Here is a 7,264-nt window from a genome sequence, read left to right on the forward strand (position 1 = left end):
AAAAAAAAAAAAAAAAAAAAAAGAAGCCTTGTCAAATCTGCTCTAGCAGCTTTCTCTCATGGGTCTTACAGATGCTAATAAAACATAAGAATAATTAACAAAAAAAAAATGAGAAAAGGAAAAGGGGAATCAAAGGACCCATCTTAGAAGGGTACAAATCTTTAGATGGTTATCAAGAAATGAAATAGGCCGGGCTCAGTGGCTCACGCCTGGAATCCCAAAACTTTGGGAGGCCGAGGCAGGCGGATCACGAGGTCAAGAGATTGAGACCATCCTGGCCAACATGGTGAAACCCCATCCCTACTAAAAATACAAAAATTAGCTGGGCGTGGTGGCGCTCGCCTGTAGTCCCAGCTACACGGGAGGCTGAGGTAGGAGAATTGCTTGAACCCGGGAGGTGGGGGTTGCAATGAGCTGAGATCGCGCCACTGGACTCCAGCCTGAAGCCTGGCAACAGAGCAAGACTCTGTCTCAAAAAGAAACAAACAAACAAACAAACAACGAAATAGCCAGGCACAGGGTTCATTCCTGTAATTCCAGCACTTTAGGAGGCCGAGACAGGCAGATCACTTGACATCAGGAGTTCACGATCAGCCTGGTCAACATGGTGAAGCCCCATGTTGACAAAAAATACAGAATTAGCCGAGGGTGGTGGCATGCACCGGTAAGAGTGTGAATTCCCCTGGAGACTGTGGTTTCCAGGGGCTCTACACACCCCCATACCAGCCCACACTTGGCCTTTAGATGTTTAACTTTTAATCGAATTCCTCATACTTGCTTATATGGAGGCCTCATCTTCCCATTGCCATAGGTGAGCCAGTGTTCATGTTCTGTCTTTTCTTGAAAATGCCCATCTTTCCTTAGAATTCAGGCTGGTTAGTTGTCCTGTACCCTCAGCTCTTTAATAAATTCAAGGTTTGTTTTGTTTTGTTTGAGATGGAGTCTTGCTCTGTCACCTAGGCTGGAGTGCAACAGTGTGATCTTGGCTCACTGCAACCGCTGCCTCCCAAGTTCAAGCAATTCTCCTACCTCAGCCTCCTGAGTAGCTGGGACTATAGGCGTGCACCAACACACCCAGCTAATTTTTGTATTTTTAGTACAGACGGGTTTTCTCCATGTTGGCCCATCTGAACTTGAACCCCTGACCTCAGACAGTCCAACCACCTCGGCCTCCCAAAGTGGTGGGATTACAGGCGTGAGCCACCATGCCTGGCCTCAAGTTATGATTTTTTAGTTTATCTGTATTTTTCTTATTGTTATGTGGAGAGCACTGCCTTTGCCAGCTTTTTACATCCTATGTGGAACCCAGAAATTCCTGATGTCCATTTGTGTTATAGTTATCTAGTTTTTTTTCTAATTGTTACAGTGGGAATGATGGTCTTTCACTATCTTCTACATTCTGACCCAAAACAAAATGTCTGAATAATCTTTCTGAAACATAAACTGGATCATAACACTCTCTTGCTTTCTATCCTTCAGTGGTTTCTAATCATACATCTAACTTTAAAAATAATAAAATTCAAAATTTTTATTTTGCCTGTAAGATCCTGCATGATCTTGTTTTGTTTTGTTTTCTGTCTATGATTCTGAGTAGGCCATTATCCTTAGTTTCTATACTCCAGCCAAGGAGTTGGCAATTTTTTAATATAAAGGGCCTGATATTAATTATTTTAGGCTTTTGGGCCACATGGTCTCTGTTGCAACTACTCAACTCTTCTGTTGAAGCACAAAGCAGCTATAGACAATACATAAATGCATTAGCTTATTCCAATGAAACTTTATGAACATTGAAATTTGAATTTAATACAGTTTTGATTTGTCATGAAGTATTATTCTATAATTTTTCTCTTGCAACTATTTAAAAATGTAAAAGATCAGCCAGGTGCAGTGACTCAAGCCTGTAATCCCAGCACTTTGGGAGGCAGAGGCGGGTAGATCATGAGGTCAGGAGTTCGAGACCAGCCTGGCCAACATGGTAAAACCCCGTTTCTACTAAAAATACAAAAATTAGCCAGTGTGGTGGCACATGCCCATAATCCCAGCTGCTCAGTAGGCTGAGGCAGGATAATCACTTGAACCCAGGAGGCAGAAGTTGCGGTGAGTCGAGATCACACCAGTGCACTCCAGCCTGGGCAACAGAACAAGACTCTAGCTCTAAATAAATAAAGTAAAAGATCATTCTTAGCTTGCAGGTCATAAAGAAAAGATTCAGCATGTCAGACATGGCCCATTAGCTGCGGTTCCTGACCTCTTATCTACCTCAATGCCTATATGGAAGGCAATTTCATACAAAAAATGATGTGCAGTCTATGACAGCAGAGTACTAGTGAAAATCACAACCCCTAATTCTATTTTTATGCCATTCCCTAAGCCCAAGTCGCATGTAGATATAGCATTGTTCAGGGCTATCTCTTTGCTGTTCTTTTTTTTTTTCCCCCACATTCACACAAGCAATGTGGAGAAGGAACAAGAAAACATCTTTGGGATAGAGATTAATATAGATATCAATCTCTTTGTGAATAAGCAATTAAAGGTGGAACGACTGCCCAACATGTGAGCAGAGTGAGTAGCTATTGCAGGATATTTTAAAACACACATAAAATGTGGTATAAATGGTAGAATGTCAGGGATATAAGGAATATTTTACAAGTTACCTAGTCAAAATTCTGGCTTCTGGGTAGAAAACTATCTAAACTCTGCCAGATAATCAGTTTCAACCAAATCAGGAAAACATGGAATCATCTTAGGTAGTGTTACAGTTACATTGTCTCACTTCTCTACACATCAGGAAATTCTTTCTCATTGCTAAGATTTATCATTCTTATTAGAGTATAAGCAAATTTTTAAATTATATTATGGTAAAGATAAAGTTTCTGTAATTAAAACACTTTATCTGGAAAGACAGCAGTAAACCTTTCAAGCAAAAGCCCAAGTAGATTCAAAAATAACCAGAGAGATTGAAAGTAAACCAGTAGAGTGATATCTTATAGCAACTATGGGAGAAAGGTAGGAATTTTTAAAAAAGAGAAAATAATTATATCAAAAGAAACATGTTAGACAGTTTAGATGAACATAAGGAGTCCATTAGATAGGGAGATCACTGGTGACTTTTATTAAAACACTATCAGCGTAGTCATGGGAGTGGTAAGCTGATTATAATGGATCAAGGAATTAAATAGTGATGAAATGAAAACAAAGTCTGAAGAACTTCCCTTTGAGTATTGCTTCTGTAGAGATGAAATAAGAGAGAAGTGGATTCTTTAGTATAGAGATTGAATGGTATGGAGGTAGAACATGTGGGTTGTGAACAGTGGGTAATTAAACTAGGACCAGGAACCCAGATATCACATTGGGTATAATTGCTGGGTTATTCATTAATTCATTCAAGCAACAAGTATTTGTTGAAAGCTTGAATGTGCCAGGTAATGGAAACACAAAGGTGGTTAAAATAGACCTTGACCTCTGTCTTCAGGAAGCTTCCAGTCTGAAGAGGGATGAAGACACTTATCAATCAAACAGTCCCACAAATGCAGTTATAATTACACACTGACAAATATATCTACTTTGATGCCAGGAAATTAAGAGAAACAACTGATGTGATCAGTGAACAAGTAGGATTTATTAGGAAGAGGGAAGGACAACATTACTTCAAATATGTTGCAGGGAACCCCAACCATGGTAACAACATTAGGCCTATCTTTACATGTGTTTAATAATCCTTAACTTCATCTTTTCTCCTATCCTCCCCAAAGTAATCTTCAAGTTCTTCTGTATCTTTGATTTTCTTTGTTCTTTTTTGTTTCATTTTCTGTACTGTATTTATTTTATACTTCGACAGTTCAGTGAAGAACTTTGATAGATCCCAAGTCAAGGCAGAGGTTGTAGTGAGCCAAGATCACTCCACTGCACTCCAGCCTAAGCAACAAAGCGAGACTCTGTCAAAAAAATTAAAAGATAGATCTCAAGTCCTCCTTTTTCAATATTTACAGTTATAGTCGTTTGTGATCACTCCAAAACTGAGAACTTTGAGTGTAGGTTTTCTAGACTTCTCATTTTATTTTTAGGCATTATATAGAAAAATTAGAGGGAAGAGAAAAGAAGGATGGCAACATGGTGACTGAGACAGTGTTCAAAAGATCCAAGTCCTACTTCTCACTCCATAAAAATTGTCTGCAATTTTTTAAATTTTTGAGATAGGCTCTTGTCTGTCACCTAGGCTACAGTGCAGTGGCACAATCATAGCTCACTACAACCTTGAACTCCTGGGCTCAAGGGATCTTTCCAACTCAGCCTCCTAAGTAACTAAGACTCAGCTGTATGCCACTACACACATCTATTTTTTTTTATTTTCATAGACACAGAGTCTCACTATGTTGCTCAGGCTGGTCTTGAACTGGCCACAAGCAATCCCCCTGCCTTGGCCTCCCAAAGTGCTAGGATTGTTACAGGAAAGAGGTCCCAATCCAGGCTCCAAGAGAGGGTTCTTGGATCTTGTGTGAGAAAGAATTCAGAGTGAGTCTGCAGTGCAAAGCAGAAGCAAGTATTTTAGGAAAGTAAAGGAATAAGAGAATGGCTACTCCATAGACAGAACAGTCCCAAGGGCTGCTGGTTGCCCATTTTTATGGCTATTTCTTGATGATATGCTAAACAAGGGGTGGATTATTCATACCTTCCCTTTTTAGACCATATAGGGTAACTTTCTGATGTTGCCATGGCATTTGTAAACTGTCATGGCACTGGTGGGAGTGTAGCAGTGAGGATGACCAGAGGTCACTCTTGGGGCCATTTTGGTTTTGGTGGATTTTAGCTGGCTTCTTTACTGCAAGCTGTTTTATCAGCAAGGTCTTTATGACCTGTATCTTGTGCTGACCTATCTCATTCTGTAAGTTAGAATGCCTTAACCCTCTGAAAATGCAGTGCACAAGGTGTCAGCCTCATTTTACCTAGTTCCTACTCAAGATGTAGTTGCTCCGGTTCACACACCTCTGACATTTTCCCCCTCCCTTTTGGAAGAGAACCCTTAATCCTAAGGGTTCAGAGGATGAAGATCCATCTTCTGTAACTACATCAAACTGAAAAGGGGTGACAATATTCCTGTTTAACTATTAGTGTCTCTTATGTTCAGGGTAGAGAGCTCGGTCAGACAGCATCAGTATGGTGAGGGCCATTTATAACTCCAAGTTTTGATAAAGGATGATATCTGGAAGATGAATAAGTGTTCACTTCAAGATAATATTCAGTAAGTTTATCCTGCATTCCCATACAAAGAATACAACAGCAATATATTCCACAGCAATAAAGCAAACTAAGTAAAATTATCCCAAGTAAACTAAATAAGAAGGCTTTCAATGAACTGGGTAACTGTTGGAACCAAGCTGATATGAGGTTACTAGTTGATTTTAATGTGCCCAGAATTAGAAAATTGATCCAGATTTTTTACATTACCATCCCTCTTGTTTTTTTCTGAGCAGCAGTCAGAGGTCACTGGTTGGTTCACAGAAATAAACAGGTTAGCCTAAATTGCAAAAACAAACTTCAAAACAACTGATGAGATGATAATTTAATAGAAAGCCTACCACAGTTCTTGAAACATGATATTTCTTTCTCCAATTTCCTATTTTTACTAAAGAAAAATCATGGTAAGACTGATTTGCTTTACTATATTTGGCCTGATTATTTGTATAAAGTGCAGCAAGAATAATTACTTTTCACATAAGCTTTTTTAAAATTGGATTTGATGCAACTCTGTTCCATAGATGAAATCTCATGTAAGACTGTTTTAGAATCAATCCCTGCCATGGGTTTGTACCCTCAAATACCTATGAGTTGAGTAAATTCCTCTCCTCTTGGGGTCCCAAGAAAACTTGGGTCTCCTGGACCTGTTAGAAAGTAACATTCTTTACTTACCACAGGTCTGAAACCTGTACAGGGACTCTGTAGGCAAGGTATGAGGCAATTTTTCCCCAAGAGGCTTTTATTGGCTTTATGAGTCAAGTTTGATTCCTTAAAGGAAAGCATGATATTCCAGTCAAAGCCTTGGCAAAATAACCAATTTCTCCAATTGTGTCTTGTTGCAAAAGAAAACCGATTCTTTTTGTACTTATGCAAATAACTGTATTGCCATAAACTAAGAATATTCACAAATAGTTGCCAAATTCTGGAGATATCAGGTAGAGAGAAAAAAATATGCTCCACATTGTGTTCAGAGAAGTATACATTACTCAATTGCTACAAGCTGTAAATAGCTTAAAAGAAAAGTTTTCTTGACTCAAAAAACAAAACAAAGAATCAGTAACATTTTAAGCAAATTCAAAAAGATTACTTCAGACTTCTTTAGGTTATGCAGTTAAATCCTGCATAAAGTTCTGTTTGATATTCATGAACATTTCAGTTCTACACTAGAGTTCTGAAAGTTGTTTCCTCTGTTCTAATGTCACAATTTCCAAAGTTATTAGAAACCTGAATTCAAAAACACCTGTTAGAGATCAATAGTTGATTATAAACTACCTTTTAAAGAGGATCAAAACAAGACAATTATCTGTGGATGGTAAAACTCTTAGGACAGCCACAATTAAAGCCACAATTGATAAGGAAATTTGGTTACTTCTGTGTCATATAAAATTTTATCTAACAATTATAACTATTAATAACATACACTAAGTTACATTAGAATTATAGGAGTTTCCCATTATTTTGGAACATATACCAATTAACACATTTATACAAATATAGTCCAAAGAAAACCAAACACCATTTTATATTTGACAATGCTTCCTGTATGATTTCAATATACCAAATAAGCCAAATGTCACTTTTACATTTGTGCATTATTGATGCCAAACCCAAGTCTTAATAAAACCTTATAGACAAATCTATCAAATTTTAATGCCTGACAATAAGGTAAAACTTTTATAAACCCTTTATTAACCCAATACATTTTTTGTTAAAGAGCAGATCATAAGCAGGTTTTTATTCTAAGAGAAACCTGTTATGGATCTGGTATGGTTTCTCACACCTGTAATCCCAGCACTTTGGGAGGCCAAGGTGGGCATATCATGAGGCCAGGAGTTTGAGACCAGCCTGGCCAACATGGCAAAACCCCATCTCTAGTAAAAATACAAATATTAGCTCGTCATGGTGGTGCATGCCTGTAATCTTAGCTGCTCAGGAGGCAGACGCAGGAGAATCACTTGAATCTGAGAGGCAGAGGTTGCAGTGAGCTGAGATCATGCCATTGCACTCCAGCCTGGGTGACAGGGCTAGA

The 7,264-nt window shown here is 38.5% G+C and overlaps 1 long non-coding RNA gene across 4 annotated transcripts in view; it reads right to left on the bottom strand.

The window, feature by feature from the left end:
• Window positions 1-263: 263 nt before the first annotated feature.
• LOC108297793 overlaps window positions 264-7,264 on the bottom strand; it is a 51,448-nt gene continuing 44,447 nt past the window's right edge. For all 4 annotated transcript variants that reach the window (XR_005198638.1, XR_005198637.1, XR_001822329.2 and 1 more), the window contains 2 exons: window positions 4,150-4,155; window positions 264-274 (listed from right to left, as the gene is read on the bottom strand). This is a non-coding gene — a long non-coding RNA (uncharacterized LOC108297793). The remainder of the gene's footprint in view (window positions 275-4,149; window positions 4,156-7,264) is intronic.

Source organism: Cebus imitator, unplaced genomic scaffold, assembly GCF_001604975.1.
Source record: "Cebus imitator isolate Cc_AM_T3 unplaced genomic scaffold, Cebus_imitator-1.0 Scaffold845, whole genome shotgun sequence".
Classification (NCBI taxonomy): Eukaryota; Metazoa; Chordata; class Mammalia; order Primates; family Cebidae; genus Cebus; species Cebus imitator.